The 22014-nt window shown below is 41.2% G+C and overlaps 23 non-coding genes across 23 annotated transcripts; all 23 read right to left on the minus strand.

The window, feature by feature from the left end:
* Nucleotides 1–964: 964 nt before the first annotated feature.
* Nucleotides 965–1037, minus strand: TRNAR-CCU (transfer RNA arginine (anticodon CCU)). Its single transcript has one exon. It is a non-coding gene; the product is annotated as a tRNA-Arg (tRNA).
* Nucleotides 1038–2629: 1592 nt separating this feature from the next.
* Nucleotides 2630–2702, minus strand: TRNAR-CCU (transfer RNA arginine (anticodon CCU)). The gene has a single exon. It is a non-coding gene; the product is annotated as a tRNA-Arg (tRNA).
* Nucleotides 2703–3119: 417 nt separating this feature from the next.
* TRNAI-UAU (transfer RNA isoleucine (anticodon UAU)) lies at nucleotides 3120–3212 on the minus strand. Its single transcript is given in 2 exon segments — nucleotides 3120–3155; nucleotides 3175–3212. It is a non-coding gene; the product is annotated as a tRNA-Ile (tRNA).
* A 1082-nt stretch (nucleotides 3213–4294) lies between these two features.
* Nucleotides 4295–4367, minus strand: TRNAR-CCU (transfer RNA arginine (anticodon CCU)). Its single transcript has one exon. It is a non-coding gene; the product is annotated as a tRNA-Arg (tRNA).
* A 1592-nt stretch (nucleotides 4368–5959) lies between these two features.
* On the minus strand, nucleotides 5960–6032 carry TRNAR-CCU (transfer RNA arginine (anticodon CCU)). The gene has a single exon. It is a non-coding gene; the product is annotated as a tRNA-Arg (tRNA).
* A 417-nt stretch (nucleotides 6033–6449) lies between these two features.
* Nucleotides 6450–6542, minus strand: TRNAI-UAU (transfer RNA isoleucine (anticodon UAU)). Its single transcript is given in 2 exon segments — nucleotides 6450–6485; nucleotides 6505–6542. It is a non-coding gene; the product is annotated as a tRNA-Ile (tRNA).
* A 1082-nt stretch (nucleotides 6543–7624) lies between these two features.
* Nucleotides 7625–7697, minus strand: TRNAR-CCU (transfer RNA arginine (anticodon CCU)). Its single transcript has one exon. It is a non-coding gene; the product is annotated as a tRNA-Arg (tRNA).
* A 1592-nt stretch (nucleotides 7698–9289) lies between these two features.
* Nucleotides 9290–9362, minus strand: TRNAR-CCU (transfer RNA arginine (anticodon CCU)). The gene has a single exon. It is a non-coding gene; the product is annotated as a tRNA-Arg (tRNA).
* Nucleotides 9363–9779: 417 nt separating this feature from the next.
* On the minus strand, nucleotides 9780–9872 carry TRNAI-UAU (transfer RNA isoleucine (anticodon UAU)). The gene is given in 2 exon segments: nucleotides 9780–9815; nucleotides 9835–9872. It is a non-coding gene; the product is annotated as a tRNA-Ile (tRNA).
* Nucleotides 9873–10935: 1063 nt separating this feature from the next.
* On the minus strand, nucleotides 10936–11008 carry TRNAR-CCU (transfer RNA arginine (anticodon CCU)). The gene has a single exon. It is a non-coding gene; the product is annotated as a tRNA-Arg (tRNA).
* Nucleotides 11009–11425: 417 nt separating this feature from the next.
* Nucleotides 11426–11518, minus strand: TRNAI-UAU (transfer RNA isoleucine (anticodon UAU)). Its single transcript is given in 2 exon segments — nucleotides 11426–11461; nucleotides 11481–11518. It is a non-coding gene; the product is annotated as a tRNA-Ile (tRNA).
* A 1082-nt stretch (nucleotides 11519–12600) lies between these two features.
* On the minus strand, nucleotides 12601–12673 carry TRNAR-CCU (transfer RNA arginine (anticodon CCU)). Its single transcript has one exon. It is a non-coding gene; the product is annotated as a tRNA-Arg (tRNA).
* Nucleotides 12674–13090: 417 nt separating this feature from the next.
* Nucleotides 13091–13183, minus strand: TRNAI-UAU (transfer RNA isoleucine (anticodon UAU)). Its single transcript is given in 2 exon segments — nucleotides 13091–13126; nucleotides 13146–13183. It is a non-coding gene; the product is annotated as a tRNA-Ile (tRNA).
* A 1082-nt stretch (nucleotides 13184–14265) lies between these two features.
* Nucleotides 14266–14338, minus strand: TRNAR-CCU (transfer RNA arginine (anticodon CCU)). Its single transcript has one exon. It is a non-coding gene; the product is annotated as a tRNA-Arg (tRNA).
* A 417-nt stretch (nucleotides 14339–14755) lies between these two features.
* TRNAI-UAU (transfer RNA isoleucine (anticodon UAU)) lies at nucleotides 14756–14848 on the minus strand. The gene is given in 2 exon segments: nucleotides 14756–14791; nucleotides 14811–14848. It is a non-coding gene; the product is annotated as a tRNA-Ile (tRNA).
* Nucleotides 14849–15911: 1063 nt separating this feature from the next.
* TRNAR-CCU (transfer RNA arginine (anticodon CCU)) lies at nucleotides 15912–15984 on the minus strand. Its single transcript has one exon. It is a non-coding gene; the product is annotated as a tRNA-Arg (tRNA).
* Nucleotides 15985–16401: 417 nt separating this feature from the next.
* Nucleotides 16402–16494, minus strand: TRNAI-UAU (transfer RNA isoleucine (anticodon UAU)). Its single transcript is given in 2 exon segments — nucleotides 16402–16437; nucleotides 16457–16494. It is a non-coding gene; the product is annotated as a tRNA-Ile (tRNA).
* Nucleotides 16495–17576: 1082 nt separating this feature from the next.
* On the minus strand, nucleotides 17577–17649 carry TRNAR-CCU (transfer RNA arginine (anticodon CCU)). Its single transcript has one exon. It is a non-coding gene; the product is annotated as a tRNA-Arg (tRNA).
* Nucleotides 17650–18066: 417 nt separating this feature from the next.
* On the minus strand, nucleotides 18067–18159 carry TRNAI-UAU (transfer RNA isoleucine (anticodon UAU)). Its single transcript is given in 2 exon segments — nucleotides 18067–18102; nucleotides 18122–18159. It is a non-coding gene; the product is annotated as a tRNA-Ile (tRNA).
* Nucleotides 18160–19241: 1082 nt separating this feature from the next.
* On the minus strand, nucleotides 19242–19314 carry TRNAR-CCU (transfer RNA arginine (anticodon CCU)). The gene has a single exon. It is a non-coding gene; the product is annotated as a tRNA-Arg (tRNA).
* Nucleotides 19315–19731: 417 nt separating this feature from the next.
* On the minus strand, nucleotides 19732–19824 carry TRNAI-UAU (transfer RNA isoleucine (anticodon UAU)). Its single transcript is given in 2 exon segments — nucleotides 19732–19767; nucleotides 19787–19824. It is a non-coding gene; the product is annotated as a tRNA-Ile (tRNA).
* A 1081-nt stretch (nucleotides 19825–20905) lies between these two features.
* On the minus strand, nucleotides 20906–20978 carry TRNAR-CCU (transfer RNA arginine (anticodon CCU)). The gene has a single exon. It is a non-coding gene; the product is annotated as a tRNA-Arg (tRNA).
* A 417-nt stretch (nucleotides 20979–21395) lies between these two features.
* Nucleotides 21396–21488, minus strand: TRNAI-UAU (transfer RNA isoleucine (anticodon UAU)). The gene is given in 2 exon segments: nucleotides 21396–21431; nucleotides 21451–21488. It is a non-coding gene; the product is annotated as a tRNA-Ile (tRNA).
* Nucleotides 21489–22014: the final 526 nt, after the last annotated feature.

A 22014-nucleotide genomic window follows, 5' to 3' on the forward strand; every position in this document is an offset into this window, starting at 1 on the left:
AGCAAGAAATGGTAGCATATAAGTACTCCTAGAAAAAAAAAAACACCGCCAAATCCACTTGACTGGAGCTCAAGGACAGTATTTTAAAACTAAAAGTAGAACTTTTTTGAAAGAAAAAATGATATTGCAACTGCTATCGTGACGTGTTAGGGATATATTCATGCATGTTTGAAAAGTTACTAAATATCCACTGTAAAGCAAGAAGTGGCAGGTAATACCAAGTACCTTTGGATCAAGGTCCGTTTGTGGGTAAACCCAGATAAAACACAAGAGTTGTTAATACATTTGAAATGCCACTATCCAGCAACTGTGTTGAGCATTTTGATGCTCTATTTTTCAGAAAATCTGCCGATCCACGTCAGATTCTATTTCTGACTGCTTGCGGCAAGAAGACTTCTGAATGTGTCCCAAAGCAGTGGCTATCAGTGTGAATCTCAACAAATGCAACAACACCATGTCATATGAAGCAAAGGAAGCACACCTCTAAGGAGCGATTCTGATTGCTATTCGTATACATGTTGATACATCAGGAAAAACATTTCTGAAACTGGCACAAAAAGGACATAAAATGCCTTCCTGCAAATTAAGCTTACCAACGATACTTGTCAGGGTGGCTTTTTTGCTTGAAGATTTTAGGCCACCGGATTTGCATGCCACAATGGGATGTCTGGAGAATGTCGGAGAAAATGCAAAGCTCTTTCCTAATAAAAGCAGCGTTTCCTTTGTGGGGAGTTGAACATATTGTTTGGCAGAAACATTGCAGGAGATTTGGTTTTGGACAAGAGGACTTGTAGCCATCTTGCAGAAGTTTCCATTCAGTTGATAGCATGCTGCTGAACTAATCTGAGTTCTACTAGGAGAAGGCACGCATATTAATTAAGGCAACAGGAAAGGGAAGTCCTAAAGGTTTTATTCTAAAGCCTTGCTTTAGATGTGACTTGAAAGAGTCAAGCAAGATCTCAAACACCCCAGATGGTACTCGAACCCACAATCCCTGGCTTAGGAGGCCAGTGCCTTATCCATTAGGCCACTGGGGCTTTCGCTAGATGACAGCAAAGACTTTTTTTTTCTTTTAGAAGGCATCCGTTCTCTTACTTTACAAGGTAAGGGTGGCAAAATCTTTGTTTTTATTTTCCCTTGTAAACTTGCTACAGAATTGCAAGCGGTTTGAGCTACAAAGTCAGAAGAATGAGTTTTCTGAAAGAGAAAAGCCATGTCGCAGCTCTCCACACCTCTTTTCATCAAGTAGAAGGCGCACATTTTCTTTATCTGTTCTGGTCCACAATTTAAAGAATGTGGTCAGTGTAACAGAAAGACAGCTCATTCAAGCACCCTTGAGGAAAGAACCTTGAGTTTCTTTGGGCGCTTATTGCCCTGTTGTAAAGTTGTCAGGCCATAGGGTGCAAGTGCAGATTACATTTTCCATGAATAAAGGCAAAAAGCAAGAAACTGCATGCTCCAGGTGAGGCTCGAACTCACAACCTCGGCATTGCTCAACAGATACTGCCATATAAGTACCGCGCGCTGACTGATTGCGCCACTGGAGCACAGAAGCCATCACGGAAATCCATCACCCATGTCTCCTTGGTTTCAAATAGGCCTTCAAGTGATCCGAAACCAAAAATCGTGCTTATCCCAGACAAAAGAGAATATTTTTTCTCTCATAGCAAGAAATGGTAGCATATAAGTACTCCTAGAAAAAAAAAAACACCGCCAAATCCACTTGACTGGAGCTCAAGGACAGTATTTTAAAAATAAAAGTAGAACTTTTTTGAAAGAAAAAATGATATTGCAACTGCTATCGTGACGTGTTAGGGATATATTCATGCATGTTTGAAAAGTTACTAAATATCCACTGTAAAGCAAGAAGTGGCAGGTAATACCAAGTACCTTTGGATCAAGGTCCGTTTGTGGGTAAACCCAGATAAAACACAAGAGTTGTTAATACATTTGAAATGCCACTATCCAGCAACTGTGTTGAGCATTTTGATGCTCTATTTTTCAGAAAATCTGCCGATCCACGTCAGATTCTATTTCTGACTGCTTGCGGCAAGAAGACTTCTGAATGTGTCCCAAAGCAGTGGCTATCAGTGTGAATCTCAACAAATGCAACAACACCATGTCATATGAAGCAAAGGAAGCACACCTCTAAGGAGCGATTCTGATTGCTATTCGTATACATGTTGATACATCAGGAAAAACATTTCTGAAACTGGCACAAAAAGGACATAAAATGCCTTCCTGCAAATTAAGCTTACCAACGATACTTGTCAGGGTGGCTTTTTTGCTTGAAGATTTTAGGCCACCGGATTTGCATGCCACAATGGGATGTCTGGAGAATGTCGGAGAAAATGCAAAGCTCTTTCCTAATAAAAGCAGCGTTTCCTTTGTGGGGAGTTGAACATATTGTTTGGCAGAAACATTGCAGGAGATTTGGTTTTGGACAAGAGGACTTGTAGCCATCTTGCAGAAGTTTCCATTCAGTTGATAGCATGCTGCTGAACTAATCTGAGTTCTACTAGGAGAAGGCACACATATTAATTAAGGCAACAGGAAAGGGAAGTCCTAAAGGTTTTATTCTAAAGCCTTGCTTTAGATGTGACTTGAAAGAGTCAAGCAAGATCTCAAACACCCCAGATGGGACTCGAACCCACAATCCCTGGCTTAGGAGGCCAGTGCCTTATCCATTAGGCCACTGGGGCTTTCGCTAGATGACAGCAAAGACTTTTTTTTTCTTTTAGAAGGCATCCGTTCTCTTACTTTACAAGGTAAGGGTGGCAAAATCTTTGTTTTTATTTTCCCTTGTAAACTTGCTACAGAATTGCAAGCGGTTTGAGCTACAAAGTCAGAAGAATGAGTTTTCTGAAAGAGAAAAGCCATGTCGCAGCTCTCCACACCTCTTTTCATCAAGTAGAAGGCGCACATTTTCTTTATCTGTTCTGGTCCACAATTTAAAGAATGTGGTCAGTGTAACAGAAAGACAGCTCATTCAAGCACCCTTGAGGAAAGAACCTTGAGTTTCTTTGGGCGCTTATTGCCCTGTTGTAAAGTTGTCAGGCCATAGGGTGCAAGTGCAGATTACATTTTCCATGAATAAAGGCAAAAAGCAAGAAACTGCATGCTCCAGGTGAGGCTCGAACTCACAACCTCGGCATTGCTCAACAGATACTGCCATATAAGTACCGCGCGCTGACCGATTGCGCCACTGGAGCACAGAAGCCATCACGGAAATCCATCACCCATGTCTCCTTGGTTTCAAATAGGCCTTCAAGTGATCCGAAACCTAAAATCGTGCTTATCCCAGACAAAAGAGAATATTTTTTCTCTCATAGCAAGAAATGGTAGCATATAAGTACTCCTAGAAAAAAAAAAACACCGCCAAATCCACTTGACTGGAGCTCAAGGACAGTATTTTAAAACTAAAAGTAGAACTTTTTTGAAAGAAAAAATGATATTGCAACTGCTATCGTGACGTGTTAGGGATATATTCATGCATGTTTGAAAAGTTACTAAATATCCACTGTAAAGCAAGAAGTGGCAGGTAATACCAAGTACCTTTGGATCAAGGTCCGTTTGTGGGTAAACCCAGATAAAACACAAGAGTTGTTAATACATTTGAAATGCCACTATCCAGCAACTGTGTTGAGCATTTTGATGCTCTATTTTTCAGAAAATCTGCCGATCCACGTCAGATTCTATTTCTGACTGCTTGCGGCAAGAAGACTTCTGAATGTGTCCCAAAGCAGTGGCTATCAGTGTGAATCTCAACAAATGCAACAACACCATGTCATATGAAGCAAAGGAAGCACACCTCTAAGGAGCGATTCTGATTGCTATTCGTATACATGTTGATACATCAGGAAAAACATTTCTGAAACTGGCACAAAAAGGACATAAAATGCCTTCCTGCAAATTAAGCTTACCAACGATACTTGTCAGGGTGGCTTTTTTGCTTGAAGATTTTAGGCCACCGGATTTGCATGCCACAATGGGATGTCTGGAGAATGTCGGAGAAAATGCAAAGCTCTTTCCTAATAAAAGCAGCGTTTCCTTTGTGGGGAGTTGAACATATTGTTTGGCAGAAACATTGCAGGAGATTTGGTTTTGGACAAGAGGACTTGTAGCCATCTTGCAGAAGTTTCCATTCAGTTGATAGCATGCTGCTGAACTAATCTGAGTTCTACTAGGAGAAGGCACGCATATTAATTAAGGCAACAGGAAAGGGAAGTCCTAAAGGTTTTATTCTAAAGCCTTGCTTTAGATGTGACTTGAAAGAGTCAAGCAAGATCTCAAACACCCCAGATGGTACTCGAACCCACAATCCCTGGCTTAGGAGGCCAGTGCCTTATCCATTAGGCCACTGGGGCTTTCGCTAGATGACAGCAAAGACTTTTTTTTTCTTTTAGAAGGCATCCGTTCTCTTACTTTACAAGGTAAGGGTGGCAAAATCTTTGTTTTTATTTTCCCTTGTAAACTTGCTACAGAATTGCAAGCGGTTTGAGCTACAAAGTCAGAAGAATGAGTTTTCTGAAAGAGAAAAGCCATGTCGCAGCTCTCCACACCTCTTTTCATCAAGTAGAAGGCGCACATTTTCTTTATCTGTTCTGGTCCACAATTTAAAGAATGTGGTCAGTGTAACAGAAAGACAGCTCATTCAAGCACCCTTGAGGAAAGAACCTTGAGTTTCTTTGGGCGCTTATTGCCCTGTTGTAAAGTTGTCAGGCCATAGGGTGCAAGTGCAGATTACATTTTCCATGAATAAAGGCAAAAAGCAAGAAACTGCATGCTCCAGGTGAGGCTCGAACTCACAACCTCGGCATTGCTCAACAGATACTGCCATATAAGTACCGCGCGCTGACTGATTGCGCCACTGGAGCACAGAAGCCATCACGGAAATCCATCACCCATGTCTCCTTGGTTTCAAATAGGCCTTCAAGTGATCCGAAACCAAAAATCGTGCTTATCCCAGACAAAAGAGAATATTTTTTCTCTCATAGCAAGAAATGGTAGCATATAAGTACTCCTAGAAAAAAAAAAACACCGCCAAATCCACTTGACTGGAGCTCAAGGACAGTATTTTAAAAATAAAAGTAGAACTTTTTTGAAAGAAAAAATGATATTGCAACTGCTATCGTGACGTGTTAGGGATATATTCATGCATGTTTGAAAAGTTACTAAATATCCACTGTAAAGCAAGAAGTGGCAGGTAATACCAAGTACCTTTGGATCAAGGTCCGTTTGTGGGTAAACCCAGATAAAACACAAGAGTTGTTAATACATTTGAAATGCCACTATCCAGCAACTGTGTTGAGCATTTTGATGCTCTATTTTTCAGAAAATCTGCCGATCCACGTCAGATTCTATTTCTGACTGCTTGCGGCAAGAAGACTTCTGAATGTGTCCCAAAGCAGTGGCTATCAGTGTGAATCTCAACAAATGCAACAACACCATGTCATATGAAGCAAAGGAAGCACACCTCTAAGGAGCGATTCTGATTGCTATTCGTATACATGTTGATACATCAGGAAAAACATTTCTGAAACTGGCACAAAAAGGACATAAAATGCCTTCCTGCAAATTAAGCTTACCAACGATACTTGTCAGGGTGGCTTTTTTGCTTGAAGATTTTAGGCCACCGGATTTGCATGCCACAATGGGATGTCTGGAGAATGTCGGAGAAAATGCAAAGCTCTTTCCTAATAAAAGCAGCGTTTCCTTTGTGGGGAGTTGAACATATTGTTTGGCAGAAACATTGCAGGAGATTTGGTTTTGGACAAGAGGACTTGTAGCCATCTTGCAGAAGTTTCCATTCAGTTGATAGCATGCTGCTGAACTAATCTGAGTTCTACTAGGAGAAGGCACACATATTAATTAAGGCAACAGGAAAGGGAAGTCCTAAAGGTTTTATTCTAAAGCCTTGCTTTAGATGTGACTTGAAAGAGTCAAGCAAGATCTCAAACACCCCAGATGGGACTCGAACCCACAATCCCTGGCTTAGGAGGCCAGTGCCTTATCCATTAGGCCACTGGGGCTTTCGCTAGATGACAGCAAAGACTTTTTTTTTCTTTTAGAAGGCATCCGTTCTCTTACTTTACAAGGTAAGGGTGGCAAAATCTTTGTTTTTATTTTCCCTTGTAAACTTGCTACAGAATTGCAAGCGGTTTGAGCTACAAAGTCAGAAGAATGAGTTTTCTGAAAGAGAAAAGCCATGTCGCAGCTCTCCACACCTCTTTTCATCAAGTAGAAGGCGCACATTTTCTTTATCTGTTCTGGTCCACAATTTAAAGAATGTGGTCAGTGTAACAGAAAGACAGCTCATTCAAGCACCCTTGAGGAAAGAACCTTGAGTTTCTTTGGGCGCTTATTGCCCTGTTGTAAAGTTGTCAGGCCATAGGGTGCAAGTGCAGATTACATTTTCCATGAATAAAGGCAAAAAGCAAGAAACTGCATGCTCCAGGTGAGGCTCGAACTCACAACCTCGGCATTGCTCAACAGATACTGCCATATAAGTACCGCGCGCTGACCGATTGCGCCACTGGAGCACAGAAGCCATCACGGAAATCCATCACCCATGTCTCCTTGGTTTCAAATAGGCCTTCAAGTGATCCGAAACCTAAAATCGTGCTTATCCCAGACAAAAGAGAATATTTTTTCTCTCATAGCAAGAAATGGTAGCATATAAGTACTCCTAGAAAAAAAAAAACACCGCCAAATCCACTTGACTGGAGCTCAAGGACAGTATTTTAAAACTAAAAGTAGAACTTTTTTGAAAGAAAAAATGATATTGCAACTGCTATCGTGACGTGTTAGGGATATATTCATGCATGTTTGAAAAGTTACTAAATATCCACTGTAAAGCAAGAAGTGGCAGGTAATACCAAGTACCTTTGGATCAAGGTCCGTTTGTGGGTAAACCCAGATAAAACACAAGAGTTGTTAATACATTTGAAATGCCACTATCCAGCAACTGTGTTGAGCATTTTGATGCTCTATTTTTCAGAAAATCTGCCGATCCACGTCAGATTCTATTTCTGACTGCTTGCGGCAAGAAGACTTCTGAATGTGTCCCAAAGCAGTGGCTATCAGTGTGAATCTCAACAAATGCAACAACACCATGTCATATGAAGCAAAGGAAGCACACCTCTAAGGAGCGATTCTGATTGCTATTCGTATACATGTTGATACATCAGGAAAAACATTTCTGAAACTGGCACAAAAAGGACATAAAATGCCTTCCTGCAAATTAAGCTTACCAACGATACTTGTCAGGGTGGCTTTTTTGCTTGAAGATTTTAGGCCACCGGATTTGCATGCCACAATGGGATGTCTGGAGAATGTCGGAGAAAATGCAAAGCTCTTTCCTAATAAAAGCAGCGTTTCCTTTGTGGGGAGTTGAACATATTGTTTGGCAGAAACATTGCAGGAGATTTGGTTTTGGACAAGAGGACTTGTAGCCATCTTGCAGAAGTTTCCATTCAGTTGATAGCATGCTGCTGAACTAATCTGAGTTCTACTAGGAGAAGGCACGCATATTAATTAAGGCAACAGGAAAGGGAAGTCCTAAAGGTTTTATTCTAAAGCCTTGCTTTAGATGTGACTTGAAAGAGTCAAGCAAGATCTCAAACACCCCAGATGGTACTCGAACCCACAATCCCTGGCTTAGGAGGCCAGTGCCTTATCCATTAGGCCACTGGGGCTTTCGCTAGATGACAGCAAAGACTTTTTTTTTCTTTTAGAAGGCATCCGTTCTCTTACTTTACAAGGTAAGGGTGGCAAAATCTTTGTTTTTATTTTCCCTTGTAAACTTGCTACAGAATTGCAAGCGGTTTGAGCTACAAAGTCAGAAGAATGAGTTTTCTGAAAGAGAAAAGCCATGTCGCAGCTCTCCACACCTCTTTTCATCAAGTAGAAGGCGCACATTTTCTTTATCTGTTCTGGTCCACAATTTAAAGAATGTGGTCAGTGTAACAGAAAGACAGCTCATTCAAGCACCCTTGAGGAAAGAACCTTGAGTTTCTTTGGGCGCTTATTGCCCTGTTGTAAAGTTGTCAGGCCATAGGGTGCAAGTGCAGATTACATTTTCCATGAATAAAGGCAAAAAGCAAGAAACTGCATGCTCCAGGTGAGGCTCGAACTCACAACCTCGGCATTGCTCAACAGATACTGCCATATAAGTACCGCGCGCTGACTGATTGCGCCACTGGAGCACAGAAGCCATCACGGAAATCCATCACCCATGTCTCCTTGGTTTCAAATAGGCCTTCAAGTGATCCGAAACCAAAAATCGTGCTTATCCCAGACAAAAGAGAATATTTTTTCTCTCATAGCAAGAAATGGTAGCATATAAGTACTCCTAGAAAAAAAAAAACACCGCCAAATCCACTTGACTGGAGCTCAAGGACAGTATTTTAAAAATAAAAGTAGAACTTTTTTGAAAGAAAAAATGATATTGCAACTGCTATCGTGACGTGTTAGGGATATATTCATGCATGTTTGAAAAGTTACTAAATATCCACTGTAAAGCAAGAAGTGGCAGGTAATACCAAGTACCTTTGGATCAAGGTCCGTTTGTGGGTAAACCCAGATAAAACACAAGAGTTGTTAATACATTTGAAATGCCACTATCCAGCAACTGTGTTGAGCATTTTGATGCTCTATTTTTCAGAAAATCTGCCGATCCACGTCAGATTCTATTTCTGACTGCTTGCGGCAAGAAGACTTCTGAATGTGTCCCAAAGCAGTGGCTATCAGTGTGAATCTCAACAAATGCAACAACACCATGTCATATGAAGCAAAGGAAGCACACCTCTAAGGAGCGATTCTGATTGCTATTCGTATACATGTTGATACATCAGGAAAAACATTTCTGAAACTGGCACAAAAAGGACATAAAATGCCTTCCTGCAAATTAAGCTTACCAACGATACTTGTCAGGGTGGCTTTTTTGCTTGAAGATTTTAGGCCACCGGATTTGCATGCCACAATGGGATGTCTGGAGAATGTCGGAGAAAATGCAAAGCTCTTTCCTAATAAAAGCAGCGTTTCCTTTGTGGGGAGTTGAACATATTGTTTGGCAGAAACATTGCAGGAGATTTGGTTTTGGACAAGAGGACTTGTAGCCATCTTGCAGAAGTTTCCATTCAGTTGATAGCATGCTGCTGAACTAATCTGAGTTCTACTAGGAGAAGGCACACATATTAATTAAGGCAACAGGAAAGGGAAGTCCTAAAGGTTTTATTCTAAAGCCTTGCTTTAGATGTGACTTGAAAGAGTCAAGCAAGATCTCAAACACCCCAGATGGGACTCGAACCCACAATCCCTGGCTTAGGAGGCCAGTGCCTTATCCATTAGGCCACTGGGGCTTTCGCTAGATGACAGCAAAGACTTTTTTTTTCTTTTAGAAGGCATCCGTTCTCTTACTTTACAAGGTAAGGGTGGCAAAATCTTTGTTTTTATTTTCCCTTGTAAACTTGCTACAGAATTGCAAGCGGTTTGAGCTACAAAGTCAGAAGAATGAGTTTTCTGAAAGAGAAAAGCCATGTCGCAGCTCTCCACACCTCTTTTCATCAAGTAGAAGGCGCACATTTTCTTTATCTGTTCTGGTCCACAATTTAAAGAATGTGGTCAGTGTAACAGAAAGACAGCTCATTCAAGCACCCTTGAGGAAAGAACCTTGAGTTTCTTTGGGCGCTTATTGCCCTGTTGTAAAGTTGTCAGGCCATAGGGTGCAAGTGCAGATTACATTTTCCATGAATAAAGGCAAAAAGCAAGAAACTGCATGCTCCAGGTGAGGCTCGAACTCACAACCTCGGCATTGCTCAACAGATACTGCCATATAAGTACCGCGCGCTGACCGATTGCGCCACTGGAGCACAGAAGCCATCACGGAAATCCATCACCCATGTCTCCTTGGTTTCAAATAGGCCTTCAAGTGATCCGAAACCTAAAATCGTGCTTATCCCAGACAAAAGAGAATATTTTTTCTCTCATAGCAAGAAATGGTAGCATAAAAAACACCGCCAAATCCACTTGACTGGAGCTCAAGGACAGTATTTTAAAAATAAAAGTAGAACTTTTTTGAAAGAAAAAATGATATTGCAACTGCTATCGTGACGTGTTAGGGATATATTCATGCATGTTTGAAAAGTTACTAAATATCCACTGTAAAGCAAGAAGTGGCAGGTAATACCAAGTACCTTTGGATCAAGGTCCGTTTGTGGGTAAACCCAGATAAAACACAAGAGTTGTTAATACATTTGAAATGCCACTATCCAGCAACTGTGTTGAGCATTTTGATGCTCTATTTTTCAGAAAATCTGCCGATCCACGTCAGATTCTATTTCTGACTGCTTGCGGCAAGAAGACTTCTGAATGTGTCCCAAAGCAGTGGCTATCAGTGTGAATCTCAACAAATGCAACAACACCATGTCATATGAAGCAAAGGAAGCACACCTCTAAGGAGCGATTCTGATTGCTATTCGTATACATGTTGATACATCAGGAAAAACATTTCTGAAACTGGCACAAAAAGGACATAAAATGCCTTCCTGCAAATTAAGCTTACCAACGATACTTGTCAGGGTGGCTTTTTTGCTTGAAGATTTTAGGCCACCGGATTTGCATGCCACAATGGGATGTCTGGAGAATGTCGGAGAAAATGCAAAGCTCTTTCCTAATAAAAGCAGCGTTTCCTTTGTGGGGAGTTGAACATATTGTTTGGCAGAAACATTGCAGGAGATTTGGTTTTGGACAAGAGGACTTGTAGCCATCTTGCAGAAGTTTCCATTCAGTTGATAGCATGCTGCTGAACTAATCTGAGTTCTACTAGGAGAAGGCACGCATATTAATTAAGGCAACAGGAAAGGGAAGTCCTAAAGGTTTTATTCTAAAGCCTTGCTTTAGATGTGACTTGAAAGAGTCAAGCAAGATCTCAAACACCCCAGATGGGACTCGAACCCACAATCCCTGGCTTAGGAGGCCAGTGCCTTATCCATTAGGCCACTGGGGCTTTCGCTAGATGACAGCAAAGACTTTTTTTTTCTTTTAGAAGGCATCCGTTCTCTTACTTTACAAGGTAAGGGTGGCAAAATCTTTGTTTTTATTTTCCCTTGTAAACTTGCTACAGAATTGCAAGCGGTTTGAGCTACAAAGTCAGAAGAATGAGTTTTCTGAAAGAGAAAAGCCATGTCGCAGCTCTCCACACCTCTTTTCATCAAGTAGAAGGCGCACATTTTCTTTATCTGTTCTGGTCCACAATTTAAAGAATGTGGTCAGTGTAACAGAAAGACAGCTCATTCAAGCACCCTTGAGGAAAGAACCTTGAGTTTCTTTGGGCGCTTATTGCCCTGTTGTAAAGTTGTCAGGCCATAGGGTGCAAGTGCAGATTACATTTTCCATGAATAAAGGCAAAAAGCAAGAAACTGCATGCTCCAGGTGAGGCTCGAACTCACAACCTCGGCATTGCTCAACAGATACTGCCATATAAGTACCGCGCGCTGACCGATTGCGCCACTGGAGCACAGAAGCCATCACGGAAATCCATCACCCATGTCTCCTTGGTTTCAAATAGGCCTTCAAGTGATCCGAAACCTAAAATCGTGCTTATCCCAGACAAAAGAGAATATTTTTTCTCTCATAGCAAGAAATGGTAGCATATAAGTACTCCTAGAAAAAAAAAAACACCGCCAAATCCACTTGACTGGAGCTCAAGGACAGTATTTTAAAAATAAAAGTAGAACTTTTTTGAAAGAAAAAATGATATTGCAACTGCTATCGTGACGTGTTAGGGATATATTCATGCATGTTTGAAAAGTTACTAAATATCCACTGTAAAGCAAGAAGTGGCAGGTAATACCAAGTACCTTTGGATCAAGGTCCGTTTGTGGGTAAACCCAGATAAAACACAAGAGTTGTTAATACATTTGAAATGCCACTATCCAGCAACTGTGTTGAGCATTTTGATGCTCTATTTTTCAGAAAATCTGCCGATCCACGTCAGATTCTATTTCTGACTGCTTGCGGCAAGAAGACTTCTGAATGTGTCCCAAAGCAGTGGCTATCAGTGTGAATCTCAACAAATGCAACAACACCATGTCATATGAAGCAAAGGAAGCACACCTCTAAGGAGCGATTCTGATTGCTATTCGTATACATGTTGATACATCAGGAAAAACATTTCTGAAACTGGCACAAAAAGGACATAAAATGCCTTCCTGCAAATTAAGCTTACCAACGATACTTGTCAGGGTGGCTTTTTTGCTTGAAGATTTTAGGCCACCGGATTTGCATGCCACAATGGGATGTCTGGAGAATGTCGGAGAAAATGCAAAGCTCTTTCCTAATAAAAGCAGCGTTTCCTTTGTGGGGAGTTGAACATATTGTTTGGCAGAAACATTGCAGGAGATTTGGTTTTGGACAAGAGGACTTGTAGCCATCTTGCAGAAGTTTCCATTCAGTTGATAGCATGCTGCTGAACTAATCTGAGTTCTACTAGGAGAAGGCACGCATATTAATTAAGGCAACAGGAAAGGGAAGTCCTAAAGGTTTTATTCTAAAGCCTTGCTTTAGATGTGACTTGAAAGAGTCAAGCAAGATCTCAAACACCCCAGATGGGACTCGAACCCACAATCCCTGGCTTAGGAGGCCAGTGCCTTATCCATTAGGCCACTGGGGCTTTCGCTAGATGACAGCAAAGACTTTTTTTTTCTTTTAGAAGGCATCCGTTCTCTTACTTTACAAGGTAAGGGTGGCAAAATCTTTGTTTTTATTTTCCCTTGTAAACTTGCTACAGAATTGCAAGCGCTTTGAGCTACAAAGTCAGAAGAATGAGTTTTCTGAAAGAGAAAAGCCATGTCGCAGCTCTCCACACCTCTTTTCATCAAGTAGAAGGCGCACATTTTCTTTATCTGTTCTGGTCCACAATTTAAAGAATGTGGTCAGTGTAACAGAAAGACAGCTCATTCAAGCACCCTTGAGGAAAGAACCTTGAGTTTCTTTGGGCGCTTATTGCCCTGTTGTAAAGTTGTCAGGCCATAGGGTGCAAGTGCAGATTACATTTTCCATGAATAAAGGCAAAAAGCAAGAAACTGCATGCTCCAGGTGAGGCTCGAACTCACAACCTCGGCATTGCTCAACAGATACTGCCATATAAGTACCGCGCGCTGACCGATTGCGCCACTGGAGCACAGAAGCCATCACGGAAATCCATCACCCATGTCTCCTTGGTTTCAAATAGGCCTTCAAGTGATCCGAAACCTAAAATCGTGCTTATCCCAGACAAAAGAGAATATTTTTTCTCTCATAGCAAGAAATGGTAGCATATAAGTACTCCTAGAAAAAAAAAAACACCGCCAAATCCACTTGACTGGAGCTCAAGGACAGTATTTTAAAAATAAAAGTAGAACTTTTTTGAAAGAAAAAATGATATTGCAACTGCTATCGTGACGTGTTAGGGATATATTCATGCATGTTTGAAAAGTTACTAAATATCCACTGTAAAGCAAGAAGTGGCAGGTAATACCAAGTACCTTTGGATCAAGGTCCGTTTGTGGGTAAACCCAGATAAAACACAAGAGTTGTTAATACATTTGAAATGCCACTATCCAGCAACTGTGTTGAGCATTTTGATGCTCTATTTTTCAGAAAATCTGCCGATCCACGTCAGATTCTATTTCTGACTGCTTGCGGCAAGAAGACTTCTGAATGTGTCCCAAAGCAGTGGCTATCAGTGTGAATCTCAACAAATGCAACAACACCATGTCATATGAAGCAAAGGAAGCACACCTCTAAGGAGCGATTCTGATTGCTATTCGTATACATGTTGATACATCAGGAAAAACATTTCTGAAACTGGCACAAAAAGGACATAAAATGCCTTCCTGCAAATTAAGCTTACCAACGATACTTGTCAGGGTGGCTTTTTTGCTTGAAGATTTTAGGCCACCGGATTTGCATGCCACAATGGGATGTCTGGAGAATGTCGGAGAAAATGCAAAGCTCTTTCCTAATAAAAGCAGCGTTTCCTTTGTGGGGAGTTGAACATATTGTTTGGCAGAAACATTGCAGGAGATTTGGTTTTGGACAAGAGGACTTGTAGCCATCTTGCAGAAGTTTCCATTCAGTTGATAGCATGCTGCTGAACTAATCTGAGTTCTACTAGGAGAAGGCACACATATTAATTAAGGCAACAGGAAAGGGAAGTCCTAAAGGTTTTATTCTAAAGCCTTGCTTTAGATGTGACTTGAAAGAGTCAAGCAAGATCTCAAACACCCCAGATGGGACTCGAACCCACAATCCCTGGCTTAGGAGGCCAGTGCCTTATCCATTAGGCCACTGGGGCTTTCGCTAGATGACAGCAAAGACTTTTTTTTTCTTTTAGAAGGCATCCGTTCTCTTACTTTACAAGGTAAGGGTGGCAAAATCTTTGTTTTTATTTTCCCTTGTAAACTTGCTACAGAATTGCAAGCGGTTTGAGCTACAAAGTCAGAAGAATGAGTTTTCTGAAAGAGAAAAGCCATGTCGCAGCTCTCCACACCTCTTTTCATCAAGTAGAAGGCGCACATTTTCTTTATCTGTTCTGGTCCACAATTTAAAGAATGTGGTCAGTGTAACAGAAAGACAGCTCATTCAAGCACCCTTGAGGAAAGAACCTTGAGTTTCTTTGGGCGCTTATTGCCCTGTTGTAAAGTTGTCAGGCCATAGGGTGCAAGTGCAGATTACATTTTCCATGAATAAAGGCAAAAAGCAAGAAACTGCATGCTCCAGGTGAGGCTCGAACTCACAACCTCGGCATTGCTCAACAGATACTGCCATATAAGTACCGCGCGCTGACCGATTGCGCCACTGGAGCACAGAAGCCATCACGGAAATCCATCACCCATGTCTCCTTGGTTTCAAATAGGCCTTCAAGTGATCCGAAACCTAAAATCGTGCTTATCCCAGACAAAAGAGAATATTTTTTCTCTCATAGCAAGAAATGGTAGCATAAAAAACACCGCCAAATCCACTTGACTGGAGCTCAAGGACAGTATTTTAAAAATAAAAGTAGAACTTTTTTGAAAGAAAAAATGATATTGCAACTGCTATCGTGACGTGTTAGGGATATATTCATGCATGTTTGAAAAGTTACTAAATATCCACTGTAAAGCAAGAAGTGGCAGGTAATACCAAGTACCTTTGGATCAAGGTCCGTTTGTGGGTAAACCCAGATAAAACACAAGAGTTGTTAATACATTTGAAATGCCACTATCCAGCAACTGTGTTGAGCATTTTGATGCTCTATTTTTCAGAAAATCTGCCGATCCACGTCAGATTCTATTTCTGACTGCTTGCGGCAAGAAGACTTCTGAATGTGTCCCAAAGCAGTGGCTATCAGTGTGAATCTCAACAAATGCAACAACACCATGTCATATGAAGCAAAGGAAGCACACCTCTAAGGAGCGATTCTGATTGCTATTCGTATACATGTTGATACATCAGGAAAAACATTTCTGAAACTGGCACAAAAAGGACATAAAATGCCTTCCTGCAAATTAAGCTTACCAACGATACTTGTCAGGGTGGCTTTTTTGCTTGAAGATTTTAGGCCACCGGATTTGCATGCCACAATGGGATGTCTGGAGAATGTCGGAGAAAATGCAAAGCTCTTTCCTAATAAAAGCAGCGTTTCCTTTGTGGGGAGTTGAACATATTGTTTGGCAGAAACATTGCAGGAGATTTGGTTTTGGACAAGAGGACTTGTAGCCATCTTGCAGAAGTTTCCATTCAGTTGATAGCATGCTGCTGAACTAATCTGAGTTCTACTAGGAGAAGGCACGCATATTAATTAAGGCAACAGGAAAGGGAAGTCCTAAAGGTTTTATTCTAAAGCCTTGCTTTAGATGTGACTTGAAAGAGTCAAGCAAGATCTCAAACACCCCAGATGGGACTCGAACCCACAATCCCTGGCTTAGGAGGCCAGTGCCTTATCCATTAGGCCACTGGGGCTTTCGCTAGATGACAGCAAAGACTTTTTTTTTCTTTTAGAAGGCATCCGTTCTCTTACTTTACAAGGTAAGGGTGGCAAAATCTTTGTTTTTATTTTCCCTTGTAAACTTGCTACAGAATTGCAAGCGCTTTGAGCTACAAAGTCAGAAGAATGAGTTTTCTGAAAGAGAAAAGCCATGTCGCAGCTCTCCACACCTCTTTTCATCAAGTAGAAGGCGCACATTTTCTTTATCTGTTCTGGTCCACAATTTAAAGAATGTGGTCAGTGTAACAGAAAGACAGCTCATTCAAGCACCCTTGAGGAAAGAACCTTGAGTTTCTTTGGGCGCTTATTGCCCTGTTGTAAAGTTGTCAGGCCATAGGGTGCAAGTGCAGATTACATTTTCCATGAATAAAGGCAAAAAGCAAGAAACTGCATGCTCCAGGTGAGGCTCGAACTCACAACCTCGGCATTGCTCAACAGATACTGCCATATAAGTACCGCGCGCTGACCGATTGCGCCACTGGAGCACAGAAGCCATCACGGAAATCCATCACCCATGTCTCCTTGGTTTCAAATAGGCCTTCAAGTGATCCGAAACCTAAAATCGTGCTTATCCCAGACAAAAGAGAATATTTTTTCTCTCATAGCAAGAAATGGTAGCATATAAGTACTCCTAGAAAAAAAAAAACACCGCCAAATCCACTTGACTGGAGCTCAAGGACAGTATTTTAAAAATAAAAGTAGAACTTTTTTGAAAGAAAAAATGATATTGCAACTGCTATCGTGACGTGTTAGGGATATATTCATGCATGTTTGAAAAGTTACTAAATATCCACTGTAAAGCAAGAAGTGGCAGGTAATACCAAGTACCTTTGGATCAAGGTCCGTTTGTGGGTAAACCCAGATAAAACACAAGAGTTGTTAATACATTTGAAATGCCACTATCCAGCAACTGTGTTGAGCATTTTGATGCTCTATTTTTCAGAAAATCTGCCGATCCACGTCAGATTCTATTTCTGACTGCTTGCGGCAAGAAGACTTCTGAATGTGTCCCAAAGCAGTGGCTATCAGTGTGAATCTCAACAAATGCAACAACACCATGTCATATGAAGCAAAGGAAGCACACCTCTAAGGAGCGATTCTGATTGCTATTCGTATACATGTTGATACATCAGGAAAAACATTTCTGAAACTGGCACAAAAAGGACATAAAATGCCTTCCTGCAAATTAAGCTTACCAACGATACTTGTCAGGGTGGCTTTTTTGCTTGAAGATTTTAGGCCACCGGATTTGCATGCCACAATGGGATGTCTGGAGAATGTCGGAGAAAATGCAAAGCTCTTTCCTAATAAAAGCAGCGTTTCCTTTGTGGGGAGTTGAACATATTGTTTGGCAGAAACATTGCAGGAGATTTGGTTTTGGACAAGAGGACTTGTAGCCATCTTGCAGAAGTTTCCATTCAGTTGATAGCATGCTGCTGAACTAATCTGAGTTCTACTAGGAGAAGGCACGCATATTAATTAAGGCAACAGGAAAGGGAAGTCCTAAAGGTTTTATTCTAAAGCCTTGCTTTAGATGTGACTTGAAAGAGTCAAGCAAGATCTCAAACACCCCAGATGGGACTCGAACCCACAATCCCTGGCTTAGGAGGCCAGTGCCTTATCCATTAGGCCACTGGGGCTTTCGCTAGATGACAGCAAAGACTTTTTTTTTCTTTTAGAAGGCATCCGTTCTCTTACTTTACAAGGTAAGGGTGGCAAAATCTTTGTTTTTATTTTCCCTTGTAAACTTGCTACAGAATTGCAAGCGGTTTGAGCTACAAAGTCAGAAGAATGAGTTTTCTGAAAGAGAAAAGCCATGTCGCAGCTCTCCACACCTCTTTTCATCAAGTAGAAGGCGCACATTTTCTTTATCTGTTCTGGTCCACAATTTAAAGAATGTGGTCAGTGTAACAGAAAGACAGCTCATTCAAGCACCCTTGAGGAAAGAACCTTGAGTTTCTTTGGGCGCTTATTGCCCTGTTGTAAAGTTGTCAGGCCATAGGGTGCAAGTGCAGATTACATTTTCCATGAATAAAGGCAAAAAGCAAGAAACTGCATGCTCCAGGTGAGGCTCGAACTCACAACCTCGGCATTGCTCAACAGATACTGCCATATAAGTACCGCGCGCTGACCGATTGCGCCACTGGAGCACAGAAGCCATCACGGAAATCCATCACCCATGTCTCCTTGGTTTCAAATAGGCCTTCAAGTGATCCGAAACCTAAAATCGTGCTTATCCCAGACAAAAGAGAATATTTTTTCTCTCATAGCAAGAAATGGTAGCATATAAGTACTCCTAGAAAAAAAAAAACACCGCCAAATCCACTTGACTGGAGCTCAAGGACAGTATTTTAAAAATAAAAGTAGAACTTTTTTGAAAGAAAAAATGATATTGCAACTGCTATCGTGACGTGTTAGGGATATATTCATGCATGTTTGAAAAGTTACTAAATATCCACTGTAAAGCAAGAAGTGGCAGGTAATACCAAGTACCTTTGGATCAAGGTCCGTTTGTGGGTAAACCCAGATAAAACACAAGAGTTGTTAATACATTTGAAATGCCACTATCCAGCAACTGTGTTGAGCATTTTGATGCTCTATTTTTCAGAAAATCTGCCGATCCACGTCAGATTCTATTTCTGACTGCTTGCGGCAAGAAGACTTCTGAATGTGTCCCAAAGCAGTGGCTATCAGTGTGAATCTCAACAAATGCAACAACACCATGTCATATGAAGCAAAGGAAGCACACCTCTAAGGAGCGATTCTGATTGCTATTCGTATACATGTTGATACATCAGGAAAAACATTTCTGAAACTGGCACAAAAAGGACATAAAATGCCTTCCTGCAAATTAAGCTTACCAACGATACTTGTCAGGGTGGCTTTTTTGCTTGAAGATTTTAGGCCACCGGATTTGCATGCCACAATGGGATGTCTGGAGAATGTCGGAGAAAATGCAAAGCTCTTTCCTAATAAAAGCAGCGTTTCCTTTGTGGGGAGTTGAACATATTGTTTGGCAGAAACATTGCAGGAGATTTGGTTTTGGACAAGAGGACTTGTAGCCATCTTGCAGAAGTTTCCATTCAGTTGATAGCATGCTGCTGAACTAATCTGAGTTCTACTAGGAGAAGGCACACATATTAATTAAGGCAACAGGAAAGGGAAGTCCTAAAGGTTTTATTCTAAAGCCTTGCTTTAGATGTGACTTGAAAGAGTCAAGCAAGATCTCAAACACCCCAGATGGGACTCGAACCCACAATCCCTGGCTTAGGAGGCCAGTGCCTTATCCATTAGGCCACTGGGGCTTTCGCTAGATGACAGCAAAGACTTTTTTTTTCTTTTAGAAGGCATCCGTTCTCTTACTTTACAAGGTAAGGGTGGCAAAATCTTTGTTTTTATTTTCCCTTGTAAACTTGCTACAGAATTGCAAGCGGTTTGAGCTACAAAGTCAGAAGAATGAGTTTTCTGAAAGAGAAAAGCCATGTCGCAGCTCTCCACACCTCTTTTCATCAAGTAGAAGGCGCACATTTTCTTTATCTGTTCTGGTCCACAATTTAAAGAATGTGGTCAGTGTAACAGAAAGACAGCTCATTCAAGCACCCTTGAGGAAAGAACCTTGAGTTTCTTTGGGCGCTTATTGCCCTGTTGTAAAGTTGTCAGGCCATAGGGTGCAAGTGCAGATTACATTTTCCATGAATAAAGGCAAAAAGCAAGAAACTGCATGCTCCAGGTGAGGCTCGAACTCACAACCTCGGCATTGCTCAACAGATACTGCCATATAAGTACCGCGCGCTGACCGATTGCGCCACTGGAGCACAGAAGCCATCACGGAAATCCATCACCCATGTCTCCTTGGTTTCAAATAGGCCTTCAAGTGATCCGAAACCTAAAATCGTGCTTATCCCAGACAAAAGAGAATATTTTTTCTCTCATAGCAAGAAATGGTAGCATATAAGTACTCCTAGAAAAAAAAAACACCGCCAAATCCACTTGACTGGAGCTCAAGGACAGTATTTTAAAAATAAAAGTAGAACTTTTTTGAAAGAAAAAATGATATTGCAACTGCTATCGTGACGTGTTAGGGATATATTCATGCATGTTTGAAAAGTTACTAAATATCCACTGTAAAGCAAGAAGTGGCAGGTAATACCAAGTACCTTTGGATCAAGGTCCGTTTGTGGGTAAACCCAGATAAAACACAAGAGTTGTTAATACATTTGAAATGCCACTATCCAGCAACTGTGTTGAGCATTTTGATGCTCTATTTTTCAGAAAATCTGCCGATCCACGTCAGATTCTATTTCTGACTGCTTGCGGCAAGAAGACTTCTGAATGTGTCCCAAAGCAGTGGCTATCAGTGTGAATCTCAACAAATGCAACAACACCATGTCATATGAAGCAAAGGAAGCACACCTCTAAGGAGCGATTCTGATTGCTATTCGTATACATGTTGATACATCAGGAAAAACATTTCTGAAACTGGCACAAAAAGGACATAAAATGCCTTCCTGCAAATTAAGCTTACCAACGATACTTGTCAGGGTGGCTTTTTTGCTTGAAGATTTTAGGCCACCGGATTTGCATGCCACAATGGGATGTCTGGAGAATGTCGGAGAAAATGCAAAGCTCTTTCCTAATAAAAGCAGCGTTTCCTTTGTGGGGAGTTGAACATATTGTTTGGCAGAAACATTGCAGGAGATTTGGTTTTGGACAAGAGGACTTGTAGCCATCTTGCAGAAGTTTCCATTCAGTTGATAGCATGCTGCTGAACTAATCTGAGTTCTACTAGGAGAAGGCACGCATATTAATTAAGGCAACAGGAAAGGGAAGTCCTAAAGGTTTTATTCTAAAGCCTTGCTTTAGATGTGACTTGAAAGAGTCAAGCAAGATCTCAAACACCCCAGATGGGACTCGAACCCACAATCCCTGGCTTAGGAGGCCAGTGCCTTATCCATTAGGCCACTGGGGCTTTCGCTAGATGACAGCAAAGACTTTTTTTTTCTTTTAGAAGGCATCCGTTCTCTTACTTTACAAGGTAAGGGTGGCAAAATCTTTGTTTTTATTTTCCCTTGTAAACTTGCTACAGAATTGCAAGCGGTTTGAGCTACAAAGTCAGAAGAATGAGTTTTCTGAAAGAGAAAAGCCATGTCGCAGCTCTCCACACCTCTTTTCATCAAGTAGAAGGCGCACATTTTCTTTATCTGTTCTGGTCCACAATTTAAAGAATGTGGTCAGTGTAACAGAAAGACAGCTCATTCAAGCACCCTTGAGGAAAGAACCTTGAGTTTCTTTGGGCGCTTATTGCCCTGTTGTAAAGTTGTCAGGCCATAGGGTGCAAGTGCAGATTACATTTTCCATGAATAAAGGCAAAAAGCAAGAAACTGCATGCTCCAGGTGAGGCTCGAACTCACAACCTCGGCATTGCTCAACAGATACTGCCATATAAGTACCGCGCGCTGACCGATTGCGCCACTGGAGCACAGAAGCCATCACGGAAATCCATCACCCATGTCTCCTTGGTTTCAAATAGGCCTTCAAGTGATCCGAAACCTAAAATCGTGCTTATCCCAGACAAAAGAGAATATTTTTTCTCTCATAGCAAGAAATGGTAGCATATAAGTACTCCTAGAAAAAAAAAAACACCGCCAAATCCACTTGACTGGAGCTCAAGGACAGTATTTTAAAAATAAAAGTAGAACTTTTTTGAAAGAAAAAATGATATTGCAACTGCTATCGTGACGTGTTAGGGATATATTCATGCATGTTTGAAAAGTTACTAAATATCCACTGTAAAGCAAGAAGTGGCAGGTAATACCAAGTACCTTTGGATCAAGGTCCGTTTGTGGGTAAACCCAGATAAAACACAAGAGTTGTTAATACATTTGAAATGCCACTATCCAGCAACTGTGTTGAGCATTTTGATGCTCTATTTTTCAGAAAATCTGCCGATCCACGTCAGATTCTATTTCTGACTGCTTGCGGCAAGAAGACTTCTGAATGTGTCC

The sequence above is a fragment of the Lithobates pipiens genome, unplaced genomic scaffold (assembly GCF_037356315.1).
Source record: "Lithobates pipiens isolate NorthernLeopardFrog02 unplaced genomic scaffold, aLitPip1_a1.2 Scaffold_8, whole genome shotgun sequence".
Taxonomy (NCBI): Eukaryota; Metazoa; Chordata; class Amphibia; order Anura; family Ranidae; genus Lithobates; species Lithobates pipiens.